The sequence below is a fragment of the Macaca mulatta genome, chromosome 13 (assembly GCF_049350105.2).
Source record: "Macaca mulatta isolate MMU2019108-1 chromosome 13, T2T-MMU8v2.0, whole genome shotgun sequence".
Taxonomy (NCBI): domain Eukaryota; kingdom Metazoa; phylum Chordata; class Mammalia; order Primates; family Cercopithecidae; genus Macaca; species Macaca mulatta.
Genome location: NC_133418.1, coordinates 94,725,302 through 94,738,948, shown reverse-complemented (window position 1 = coordinate 94,738,948; position 13,647 = coordinate 94,725,302). Strand labels below are relative to the sequence as shown.

Genomic DNA, 13,647 nt, shown 5'->3' with positions numbered 1-13,647 from the left:
AAATAGGAGAGAAACATCAGGTATTGGCAATTGTCTTAGTCCATTTTGGGCTGCTATTTATAAAGAAAAAAAGGTTTAATTGGCTCACTATTCTGATGGCTGGAAAGTTCAAGACTGGGCATCTGGTGAGGGTGTCCGGCCGCTTCCACGTATGGTGAAAGGCAAGGGGAGCCAGCATGTGCAGAGATGACAAGGTGAGAGGAAACAAGAGCTTGTGGGGACTTGGCTCTAACAACCAGCTCTGCAGAAACTAATAAGGTGAGAACTCACTCATTCCTACCCCACCCCCATGCCCAGGGAGGGGATTAATCTATACATGAGGCATCTGCCCCCATGATCCAAATACCTCCCACTAAGCGCCGCCTCCTAACATGGCCACATTGGAAATTAAATTTCAACATGGCCGGGCGCGGTGGCTCAAGCCTGTAATCCCAGCACTTTGGGAGGCCGAGGCGGGCGGATCACAAGGTCAGGAGATCGAGACCAGCCTGGCTAACACAGTGAAACCCCATCTCTACTAAAAATACAAAAGATTGGCCAGGCGTGGTGGCGGGCGCCTGTAGTCCCAGCTACTCGGGAGGCTGAGGCAGGAGAATGGCGTGAACCCGGGAGGCGGAGGTTGCAGTGAGCCGAGATCGCGCCACTGCACTCCAGCCTGGGCGACAGAGCAAAACTCCATCTCAAAAAAAAAAAAAAAAAAAAAAGTCAACATAACATTGGATACAAACAAGCCATATCCAAACCATAGCAGCAGCTTTTCCATTTTCATGTGAATTTTTAATACAGATTGGGGCACATAAAGCATTCATGCAAGTCAGAATGTTTCCGTGCATAAGTTTTAGCAGTTCACCTTTATAACAATTATAAATAAACCTGTTAAATTTTTCTAGAAAATGTCAGCACTTGAATACTTTTTAGAACAAATAAATGTCTTATTGACTAAATGGTATTTGCAGCATTTTTATCATACAGTAGATTCCACCCATTCACTATACTTTTCTGAGCCCTACATGCAAGTACTTTTTTTTTTTTTTTTTGAGACAGAGTTTTGCTCTTGTTGCCCAGGCTGCAGTGCAGTGGCGCGATCTGCAACTTCCGCTTCCCGGGTTCAAGCAATTCTCCTGTCTCATCCTCCCAAGTAGCTGGGATTACAGGTGTGAGCCACCGTGACCGGCCACAGATACATATTTTTAATGTTGTCTGTCTTCTGTGCAGTTCCTGTATGTTTGTTATTAAAATACATTAGGCTATAAATAAATACACTATTAGATACCATCAACTTATATTTTATTCTGAATTTAAATATGAAATAGCTTTATAGTTTTGTGAGTGTGTGTTTCTGCCATCCTTATCTGACTTTGTAATAAAGGTTAGAGCAGTCTTATAGCAAAGAAGGAACTCATTTCTATTTTCTGGGGTAATTTATGTATGTCAAGAGATTATCTTTTTTTTTTTTTTTTTTTTTTTTGAGGCAGAGTCTCACTCTGTCACCCAGGCTGGAGTGCAATGGCACAATCTCAGCTCATTGCAACCTCCACCTCCCGGGTTCAAGTGATTCTCCTGCCTCAGCCTCCTGAGTAGCTGGGATTACAGGCGCGTGCCACTACACCCAGCTAATTTTTGTATTTTTAGTAGAGACAGGGTTTCACTATGTTGGCCAGGCTGGTCTTGAACTCCTGACCTTGTGATCCACCCGCCTTGGCCTCCCAAAGTGCTGGGATTACAGGCGTGAGCTACCGTGCCCGGCTCCATCTCATCCTTAAAACTGGGTGGAGCTTATCTAAAAAACTATCTGAGCCTAGGGCTTTTCAGAAAGGTTTTTTATTATATTGTAATTCTTAATTGAATATTTGACAAAACAGTTTGCCATTTATTCTTGTTCCAGTCTTGGAATTTTATATTTTTTTCAGAATTGTATCAATTTTAGTAGGCCTCCAAGTTATAATTCTTCATAATAGCATTAGTCTCAAACTTTTCATGGCCGGTGGCTTTCGGTATTTAATGCATGGTTTTATCTTCTCTTTTTTTCTCCACCGGTCTCATCAGACATTTATATATTTTGTTAACCTTTTCAAAAAACCAACTTGGTCAATATCTTTTTGTTGATATACACTATTTCTCACATTTCTGACCTCATGAATATATTTTCCTTTTTTCCAGATTTCTCTACTGAAAAATTAGCTTCAAGAATGTTTCAAAAGTGATTCAGGAATAAGCCATCTGAAGCCTTATATACCTGATACTATTTTTATTTTACTTTTATTTAAATGATAGTTAGTTGAAGTTCTTTCCCATCAACACTTTAAAATATTACTTTGCTGTCTTCTTCTTCTTTGTTTTTGTTTTTGTTTTTAGTAGAGATGAGGTCATGCTATGTTCCTCAGGCTGGTCTCAAAGTCCTGGGCTCAAGCAGTCCTCCCACCTTGGCCTCCCAAAGTGTTGGAATTACAGGCATGAGCCATCATGCCTGGCCAATGTCATTGTCTTCTTGTATCCAGTTTTGTTATTGAGGTTTTTTGTCATTCTAATTCTTTTTCTCTTTTAGTTGATCTAGTTTTTTTTATACATGTTTTGAGAATGTTCTGTTTGTCATTAATGTTCTTAGATTTCACTACAGTGTATCTAGGTGAGAGTTCCTTTTTGTATTTGTCTTGTTTAACACTTGGCTTATTTTTCAATCTGAAACTCTATATTTTCTTTATTTCCGAAAAATTCTCAGTCATTTTACCTCCAAATATAGCCTCCCTTCACTATCTGCTTTCCCCTTCTGGCTCCAAATTTGGCCCTCCTAACCACTACACTACCCACCTGCTCTGAGAAGGGTCAGCTTTGCTGCCCTTCTCTGTTTGGCTATGGCCTCCCTCTACCACACCTTGAAAGGCAGGGATAGAGTGCTGTTTTGTCTCAGTACTCCTGGGGCATCAGTACCCACTGTGTGCTAAACGAATGAATGAACTAAGAGAATGGAGAAGTGGAAGTGGCCACAGGGCTGGAGTAGGAGGTGCTGTGGAGCCAGGGCGGGAGCCCAGCTTCATGACTGTGCTGTGTCACACCCAGGCCCATGACCTCTACTGGGGCTGCAACCCCTTAAGGAGATCCCGCCCTGTAGGAGTCTCACTGCTTATAAGTTATATGTATTTCCTTTCAATAGGGGCATCTGAAGTCTTTCGGTTTGTTTTTTTTTTTTTTTTTTTTTTTTTTTGAGACGGAGTTTCGCTCTTGTTACCCAGGCTGGAGTGCAATGGCATGATCTCTGCTCACCACAACCTCCATCTCCCAGGTTCAAGCTATTCTCCTGCTTCAGCCTCCCCAGTAGCTGGGATTACAGGCATGTGCCACCATGCCAGGCTAATTTTGTATTTTTAGTAGAGACGGGGCTTCTCCATGTTGGTCAGGCTGGTCTTGAACTCCTGACCTCAGGTGATCCTCCCACCTCGGCTTCCCAAAGTGCTGAGGTTACAGGCATGAGCCACCGTGCCCGGCAACTGAAGTCTTAACCCAAAGCGGGCACCGTTCCCTGGCAACCTGGTGGCAGGGAAGTGGGAAAGATATGTTCCAAGCCCCTCAAATGGCCCACTTAGGCAGTCATATAGAATCTCAAGAAATACTCCCTAGCTCCCCAGGCACAGACTTTTTCCTGGATAAGTCTCTCTCTCCTGGAGGTAGGCTATCAGCTCTCCAGAAACACCCCCTCACTTCCAGTCTCTCTTAATGGTTACTCCCAGCAACCTTTGAACCGTTATCAATTCATGCTATTTTCTACCATCTCTTCAATTTCATTTTTCAATAGGTCTGATGTTCTTTCACTATTCCTGCCTTTCTGATCTTCTCTCATAAAAATCTGCCTTTTCTGTAGAAGGTTTATTGGAAGAGGTTTTACACATGAGTTAGGAAATTGGATTAGATTATCTTGGCCACCATCCAACCCTGAATTCATTAATTCTGTGAAATTTACAACACAGTTGAGCTAAACTAGCACCACTGGGGATCACTAATGATTAAATCATCCACCATACCATGGTGCCCTTCTGCTTAATGAGAAGATACAACACTAACCAGCAAGTTCTATTTGTGGCGTTGAGATTAGTGAGCTACTCTGACATTATCTAAGTTGAACATTCAAACTAACCATATTTCCAGTGCACCTTGGGTATCTCAGTAATGATAATCATAGTTAATACATATGAGACACCTACAATGTGTCAGGCACTGTCCCAAGTACTTTACATACTTTTTTTTTTTGAGACAGAGTCTCACACTGTCGCCTGGGCTGGAGTACAGTGGCACGATCTTGGCTCACTGCAACTTGTGCCTCCTGGGTTCAAGCAATTCTCCTGCCTCAGCCTCCTGAGTAGCTGGGATTACAGGCACTCCCCCGCCCCACCATGTCAGACTAAGTTTTTGAATTTTTAGTAGAGACGGGGTTTCACCATGTTGGTCAGGCTGGTCTCGAACTCCAGACCTCGTGATTCGCCTTCCTCGGTCTCCCAAAGTGCTGGGATTACATGCATGAGCCACCGTGCCCAGCCAGTACTTTACATACTTTGGCTCATTTATTTTTCACAGTTACCCAATGAGAGAATTAACATTTTCATCCCTGCATTATAGAAGGGAAAACTGAGGCATGCTGAGGTTATATAATTTACCCAAGATCAGAGTTGGTAAATGATAGAGCTGGAATTCAAACCGAGCAGGCTGGGCTGTTAACCACTGCACATACTACATCCTGAAGCTCAGAGAGATTATTGTGCACCCCCCATGTGGAATTATGCCTTCTTATCTCCTCAGAGGAGGCTGCCAGAACTCCCTTCCCCTCCTATCATTACGACGTGTGTCCGGGCTTTACCTTTTGCACATCTGAAAAGAGTTAGAAGAATTAGGAGACTTTTGAAAGAGATGGATGGTATTGTCAGGAAAGATACTGAAGCCAAAACAAGAAATAGAAAGGAAGTCATGTTTGGGTCAAAGTAAGAAGAGTTAGAGAGGAAAGAAGAGGAAAAAATTTGGGATCTTATGGAGGGCTTGGAAATCATAAGCACACGCCAGATAAAAGGAAACAAATAAAAAGGAAGATGTAAAATCATAAAGATGTCAATTCTTCCCAAATCAATTATAGAATTTCAGCTGAAGTCCAACACAACCTTTTTTTTTTTTTTTTTTTTTGGTTGGGTTTGGATTGTGTTTGGTTTTGTTCTGTTTTGTGTTGAACTAGATAATCTGATCTCAAAATTCCCTTGGAAGAGCAAAGGGCCAAGAATAACTGAGAAACAATTTTGAAAAAGTACAAGGTGGAAGAACTTGCCCTACCAGATATCAAGATCTATTATCAAAATATTTAGTGAAGAAGACAATATAGTCTGGGCACAGGGATAAGTAAGGGAGCAGAATAGAGGGCCCAGTCACTGGCCTGCCCATGTTTGGAAACAAGACAGGGCAGAGATGATGTTACACGCCAGTGGGGAAAGGGTGTTCTATCTGATAAATGAGTGCTAGGAGCAACTTTTATCCATATGGAAAATACAAAAGTAGATTTCTACATCGGATCAGTCCTGGCTGAATTAAAGAACTTAAAAAAAAGCACAACTTTAAAACAGAAGATGAAGAGATAGAAAAATTCTTTGTGACTTTAAGATGAAGAGTTCATTTAAAAACACTGCAAATAAAAACTTGTGGTTAGTTTAATTTTAAAAGTGGTATGTTGACTAGTACATTAAAATTCACTTTTGTACAACAAAGGCCATGAGAACAAAGTGAAGAACAAGCCATAGGCTGGAAGATAACACTTGCAATGAATACAATATGTAAAGCAATCTCTCAAATTATTAAGAAAAAGACAACATATGGGGGAAAATGGGCAAAACTAGCAATTCACAGAAGAACTCCAGAAGGTCAATAAAAATATAAAAAGACGCTTACTCTCACTATTAAAGAAATACAAATCCAAACAACGAGACACCATTCACACCCACCAGATAGCAAAAGTATATGTCAATGCCAAGTGTTGGGAAAGATGTTAAATCATGAAGTCTCATTCACTGCTAGTGGAACTGTAAGTTGATCCAAGTACTCCAGAGAGCAATTTGGCAACAACTAATACAGTTGAAGATGATCATGTCCAGAAATTCCACTCCTAGGCATATAGTCAAGAAGACATGTATTAAGATGTTCACTGCAGTACTGGAAACAACTTAAATGTCCATCAACAAGAGAATAGATAATTAAACTGTATTATAGTTATACAATGGAATACAACACAGTATGTGTCAGCATAGATACAAATCTCACAATTGTAATGCTAAAGGAGAAATGAACATTGCAGAAGATAATGATACTATAGATATGATTATACACTATATAAAGTTTAAAAGCCTGCATAATAATACTTTGCAATGTTTGTGATACATAAAAAATGTAGTAAAAATAGTAAAAGTATAAAAACATGCATGAAGATGATTAACACTGATCTCAAAACAGTGCTTAGCTCTGGGAAATGAGGGAAGAAAATGGGATGAGGGAGGTGTACAGAGAGGAACTCAATTGTTTCGCTGGTGTTTACTTTCTTTGAAGTAAAAAGACATGAAGCAAATAAGGCAATGTGTTAATATTTGCTAAAGCTGATGTGGCCATCATTCGTGCTACCCACCAAATACTTCTGGCTCTCTGCCTACCAGGCCCATAGTAGGATTCCATTTCCCCACCCACTTTGAATAAGGAGCAGCTTAGAGATTTGCCTTGGCCAATGAAATGTGACTGGAATTGACTTGTGTTTCTGGCCTCCTGAGCCAGTGCACAAAAACTTTGGCCAACATGGCAGCCCAGAGACAAAGCTTCTGTCCTCCCCAGTCCCTGAGCAAGCATGACACCCCCAGGCAACCCTAGGAGGATGGGAGGATGAATGGGAGACAGTACTGTCAGCCACTGAGGTTTGGGGGTTGTTTGTTACTGCAAGTCTACCCTAGAGAATAGAGCTGGAAAACGGGTCCACTCCTATTCACTGGATCAGTCTCTGATTTTATCTACATGTTGAAATATTACCAAAAAAAATTGTAATACTTTTAAATTGGACTGGGTTTCTATTTCTTCGTTCATGAAAATTCTCTGTACTGGCCTGCGCAAGGCCCCTCTCTTAATTTATTAACTTTTGTATCTTCAAAAAGTACCTCTGACTTGGGATGGAAGCAATGTGGAACTGTAGGAGCCTCTTGGTAAGAAGGATGAATGGCAGAAATCATTGATTAAGCCCAGATTTCTGGGTGAGCCCAGATTTCCTCCAGTGCTATCTGCTACTATTTCCCATCAATTCGGGGAGCCAGAAACCCAATGAGAAAATCTTAGCTTTTCTCCAGAGAAATGTAAGCAAGAATTTTGATGAATGCAACTGTCATCGATTCTTTGTATGGCTTTTAGAAGGATCATCTCACTCTTTGTTCCCAGTTCTCTGCAGTTTACCTCTGGGAGAAATGTCAGGAAAACTTTCCCACACCTCATGGCTTCCAGGTTCCTTTTCAGTGCTGCCTGCAAGGCCCACAGGGAATAAAAGCCCCAGCAGCAGGAGGAGGAGGGGCAGCATGGTAGGAGAAGGAAGAGAAACTCCATTCTTGGCCAGTTGTGCTCCGTACTGTGCAGACACACAGGCAGCGCCTGGAAGTCACCGAGAAATGCAATGCCTTTGAGAAGTTCCGTGGAAAGAATGACATCATGACCAATCACTCCCCCACCCCACCTTTTTTCCAGTGGGAGTGAGAAATAAATAGACTGACACATTTTCCAGTCAGGGAGCCATTCTGGACAGCACGTTTACCTTGGCACAGGCGCTCAGGTGGGGCTGTGAGAAACCTTATCTGTGCTTGCCTGGTAAACAAGGAGCCTGCAATCTCCCAGGAGTCTTGGCCACTGAGCAGGTGACCGCGGGAGGCAGGTGAGCAGAGCAGGTGAGCAAGGTGAGCCCCGGGCCCAGGAGCACGCTGTGTTAGGTAAATATTGCCCTAACTTGATTGATGGACTCACTAACTGTCTGTTTGTTGCCAAGGGAAATGCCATCACCACCAAATTCAAAGGTAAAATTCCTGTCCCTTAAATCTAGGGTTCTTAAACTGTCATGTGTTATTAGGTCAGCCAGGGAATGCCATTAAAATGCAGGTTCTGATTCAGCGGGTTGGGATGGCTGAGAAAATTGCCTTTCTAACAAGCGGCTGGTGATGGCAGGGGTGCTGGTCTGTGGACCACTCTCTGAATTTGCAAAGTCTTAATGCTCAGATGATGGTATGCATTTTACACAGTCAAAATAGTTACTGATTAAGGAGCACTGACGCAGGGTGCAGGTGCTGTACCAGATGTTTGCTATCATCTCATATAACTCTTCACACCAAGTCTGCAAGGTGGGTGTTATTATCCCCGCCCCGCCCCCACCCTTTGGCTGGCAAGGAAATTGAAGCTAAGAGAGGTTAATTTATGCATTATATGTGTAATTTCCAAAAGATTTCCTTGCTACCTTCCCTCCTTTCACAGTGATCTGAAATAACCCAAAGACAAAAGATAATAAACGCCTGTGGTAGAGACGGGCGTTGTCTGCTGGTGGTGATCGGCCCTCTTGGCACCTGGAAATGAGTAATTTCGTCTGTACATTGTCAGGGCCAAGCTCAGGAATTCAGAAATCCTGGTTATCAACATTTGGCCTAGGAGGTCCTCTCTTCAAAAGAGAGTTCCTCCAAAAGGGGGACAAGACTGGTTTTCAGATCCCTCTGGTGCTGATGTGTTCACCCCTAGGACATGCAGTTGGAGAAAGTTATTAATACCAGGAGGAGCCGCTTTGATGTGTCAGCTTGGAAAGAATGCCTCGTAAAGGCCATTCAGAACTCCAGGAGAACAACAAAAACAAAAAAGCCCCAGCTCGTGGAAACATCAAAGTGAAGGCAATTATAACCAGACTGACCCACCTGGAGGTATTTAAATACCTTGAAGAACTGTGGTGTGTCCTTGCAAAACCCAGGCAGCTTCCATGTACAAACTTGAGTCATGTCTGGATCACAAGGAGGGAGGCGGCCTGACTGGCTGACCCTGGCCACTCATTATCATCAGGAAAACGTGAGGACAATGTGAGACTCTCCCTCCAGGCCCTTGAAAGACCTGAATTTTGGTGACCACTCAACAAGTCAGGCTGCTCCAGGGCCCCATTAACATTGCAACCTCATTCCTGGTGGTGCCAAGATGCAGCCATGATTTGTGGCTGCATGATTTGTATTGCCATGATTTGTATTGCAGTGTGGGGAGGCCAGATTTGGACCCTCCTGGAAGTCCACGGCAACTCCATCCCTGGGAAGTTATCGCACAGAAGAAAATACAGCACCAAGTCCCAAGACAAACTGAAGGCCTCCAAAGAAGACATATGTAATTTTGTTCTTTATATTTTACATCTTTACAGCAACAGCCCTACCGTACACCATAGGGAGTTTCCTGGGCTGGAGTTTCCTGAGATGGTTCCTATGACATCCCAGTGCAGGCTACTGGCCATGCCAATGCCTGGTCCAGCAAGAACAATTATGGTAGACTCCAGAATGACCTCTGCTGAGCTGGCTTACTCCTAGGACAAAAATCAGAGGAAAGAAACTGCTTTGGGAATCTGAGGGGCCCTGCCTCTCTGGGAATCTGAATTCAGGCTTCTCCCCAGGTCTTGTGCCAGTTTTGCTCTTTGCTTTGGGATGGGAGTCCTTAGGGTTTCCAGCAAAGCTGCAGTCATTGAAGACAGAGGCACAGCACATAGCCCATGCACAGGCCAGGCCCATGGTCTTCCCATTGCAACCTCTGGCCACAGAGTAGTCTCCGGTCAAGCGAGGCCGAGGAGAAAGAGGGACTAAGTGCTGGTCCTGGGTTCACCAGTCACTGACTGTGGGAACTTGGGAAAGACAACTCCTCTCTGTGGGCCTTAGTTCTATCGCCTGTGAAGTGGAGCAGACGAGCTACTATCTGATCTGTCCTTTTCCCGAGGATCCTCCTGGTTGCAGAGCTCTTCGGTGCATGGCAAGCTGAAGACAGGCAATGAAGCAGGGCTGGAAGGGTTGGGGTCTGTGGAAGACATGAAGTGTGTCACCCAGATCCCCCTTCTACGGAGGGCCTGCCGCCCAGCTGCGGGTGCGGAACCAGCAGCCTGCCTCCAGCTGTTTGTTCCTTCATAGTCTGCCACGGCTGCAGAGAGCTGCCTCCCCCAAGATCATGCCCTCCCAGGATAGCCCATGCTGTGGATTGAGTGCAGCAGGGGAATAAAGGCCCAGCCACTTTGTCCCTGTGCAGATCACTCTGAGAGGTAATATTAGCTCCAAAACTCCTCACGGAATTGGCCAAGATTTGTTGAGCCTGCATTTCAGTTAGACTTCTTTTTCTTTCTTTCTTTCTTTTTTTTTTTTTAATTATACTTTATGTTCTAGGGTACATTTGCACAACTTGCAGGTTTGTTACATATGTATACATGTGCCATGTTGGTGTGCTGCAACCATTAACTCGTCATTTACATTAGGTATATCTCCTAATGCTATTCCTCCCCCTACCCCACGACAGGCCCCAGTGTGTGATGTTCTCCTTCCTGTGTCCAGGTGTTATTGTTCAATTCCCACCTATGAGTGAGAACATGTGGTGTTTGGTTTTCTGTTCTTGTGACAGTTTGCCGAGAATGATGGTTTCCAGCTGCATCCATGTCCCTACAAAGGACATGAACTCATCCTTTTTAATGGCTGCATAGTATTCTGTGGTGTATATGTGCCACATTTTCTTAATCCAGTCTATCATTGATGGACATTTGGGTTGGTTCCAAGTCTTTGCTATTGTGAACAGTGCTGCAATAAACAAACGTGTGCATGTGTCTTTATAGCAGCATGATTTATAATCCGTTGGGTATATACTCAGTAATGGGATGGCTGGGTCAAATGGTATTTCTAGTTCTAGATCCTTGAGGAATCACCACACTGTCTTCCACAATGGTTGAACTAGTTTACAGTCCCAGCAACAGTGTAAAAGTGTTCCTATTTCTCCACAGCCTCTCCAGCACCTGTTGTTTCCTGACTTTTTAATGATCACCATTCTAACTGGTGTGAGATGGTAACTCATTGTGGTTTTGATTTGCATTTCTCTGATGGCCAGTGATGATGAGCATTTTTTCATGTGTCTGTTGGCTGCATAAATGTCTTCTTTTAAGAAGTGTCTGTTCATATCCTTTGCCCACTCTTTGATGGGATTGTTTGATTTTTTCTTGTAAATTTGTTTGAGTTCTTTGTAGGTTCTGGATATTAGCCCTTTGTCAGACGAGTAGATTGCAAAAATTTTCTCCCATTCTGTAGGTTGCCTGTTCACTCTGATGGTAGTTTCTTTTGCTGTGCAAAAGCTCTTTAGTTTAATTAGATCCCATTTGTCAATTTTGGCTTTTGTTGCCATTGCTTTTGGTGTTTTAGACATGAAGTCCTTGCCCATGCCTATGTCCTGAATGGTACTGCCTAGGTTTTCTTTTAGGGTTTTTATTCTACCCAAGCCAGCTTCTTCCTTCTTCTTTGCACAGGTGTTGGTCCCAAAACCTGTCTTGGCATCTGCTTCTGAAGAACCCAATCTGCAACAGAGGCCAAGCACAAAGACTTGCCTGGCCTATGATCTTTGGAACAAACACCTGAGCCACCGTGGACCCAAGAGCTAGAGAAACCACCAGCATGGATGGTCTGCCAGCACCGCTGGCCATAGCTGCTACTCAGTGGCCGTTCATCACATGGGAAAGGGACATGACCCTCTTCTCCCCAAACCAGCCCCCTCTTGACTTTGTTTTTCCAGCGGATGATGCCAGTTTTCCAGCCACTCAAGCTCAAGATCTCCAAGCCTTTCCCAAGTTCCTTTCCCTTCTGCTCCTACATCTGAACAGTTGCTAAGTTTTGAAACTCTATCTTTGCATACACCACCTCCCTCATGGGCTACTGCAGCAACCCCACGAGGACCCCTCCCTCCTTATTATAAGATGCTCACCCCTGGTGCAGGTCCTGTCACTGTGATTCCCGCTGGCGCTCCCCATATGGGTCACTGCTCTGTGGAAGGAAGGAATGACATATTGGAGTCACACCTGTTTCCCCGAAGTCATTGGGAGGTGTTCGTTGCTACTTGTTAGAAATACCCAAACACAAACAAAAGGTGGTAAAACAATGTGAATTGGATGAGAACTTTCTGCTTCTGTTTGGATTGAGGTCAGTGTTATTTCCTTAGCGTAGACCCAGAAAACAGAGCACTTGTTCAACTGAGGAGATGCCCCTGGCACGTAAGTGAATGTGCTTGTATGGACATGTGGAGGTCTCAAGAACAAAAGAAGAGCTGGGCAACTTGCTGGCACTTGATACCCAGGTGTTTCTTAATGTTCCTGTTGAACAAATAGCTGTAAAATGCTGAATGAAATGCGCGCTTCCCTATGTACAGAGGGCAAGCTGCGAAGGTGGGGCACCATACATTCTAGTCGAAAGAGGACTAGTATAACCTCCCCATTAGGCCACACAAATGCTACAGCTGTGTACGTGTAGCCAAGGTGTCAGCAAGGTGTCAACAAATACTCTAAAATGTGCTGGAAAGAGGGAGGGATGGAATATCAACCATTCTCTTTGGCATCATTCTCTACTAAGAGAACAGGCTTGGCCTCTCAGAAACCAAGAAAGGGCTTTGCTGCCTTTGCTATGTTTTCCTGTTAACCAGCAACAACATGAAATCATTAATTTGGGTTTCCCTTTCTCTTCTTTTTACTATTCTTCAAGTAGGCCCAATAGAGAATAATTTATTACTGCACTTTTCTGTCAAGGAAGCTGAATGCTTGTCATGGTTGCACAATACTTACTGCGCCGTAAGTGGAGGGCCGGAAATATCAGGTCCATTTTACAGAGAAGCAAACTGAGCCCCAATAAGTGAAAGGAACTGGTGGTTCTCTTATTAAGAATGCCTGGCAGCCTCATATCTGGTGTGTAATCCATTTACTTTCTTCTTTTTAAATGGAGAAATTACTAAGCATCGTGGAGGATTAGGGTCCTGGAGATGAAGTCAATAAAATAACGTTGGTGAGTGGGTGTGAAGGTGCCCTCTCTAGGGTGGAAGTGGAAGCCGAGTGGGTCAACGCTTTTATTGGTACAACCTGCAACCATCCCAGATGAAATAATCAGGTGGCATCATTCCCACCTGTTTGTCACTGGTAGCCCCCGCCCCCCACCGCTGGGAAGACTCAAACACACAGAACATTCTAGCTTTTTGCAGTAATAATATCATGGGCATTAAAGAAGAAGATTAGAAAACAGCTTCAGGTGTATCACCTTCTGTCTTTGTCGTGTTCCTTTCTAAGAGGAGGCCTGGACGAGAATGAACAAGAAAGCCAGGCACTCACTCAGGAAAGTGCAAGGCAAGGCTCCTACCCGGCTGTGCCTCTGAAATCACCTACCCAGGGCCCTTGGTGAGGGTGGGAGGTGTGGGTGGCCAGTTGCCCCACCATCTTCAGCACTTGGGGGCAGTAAGGCCACCGGCTCTGCCTGAGGCCAAAATGTGCCACACTGGCTGCTCACTGGGCTCTGAAATCCTGCATGTAAACCACCCCTGCAGCCTCAGTAAGCATGTGGAAAGGTCTTTCTGCTGTCATGACTTGTCCTGGCTTTT

At 44.0% G+C, this 13,647-nt stretch overlaps 1 protein-coding gene and 1 long non-coding RNA gene across 2 annotated transcripts in view; both read left to right on the top strand.

Moving 5' to 3' along the window:
* Window positions 1-533: 533 nt before the first annotated feature.
* The window catches only part of LBH (LBH regulator of Wnt signaling pathway), a 50,375-nt gene continuing 37,261 nt past the window's right edge, over window positions 534-13,647 (top strand). The window contains 1 exon segment of the mRNA NM_001194275.3: window positions 534-562. The gene's annotated coding sequence lies outside the window, so the exon portion shown is untranslated.
* On the top strand, window positions 7,793-12,180 carry LOC144333805 (uncharacterized). The gene is made up of 2 exons (XR_013402868.1): window positions 7,793-7,973; window positions 11,543-12,180. It is a non-coding gene; the product is annotated as an uncharacterized LOC144333805 (long non-coding RNA).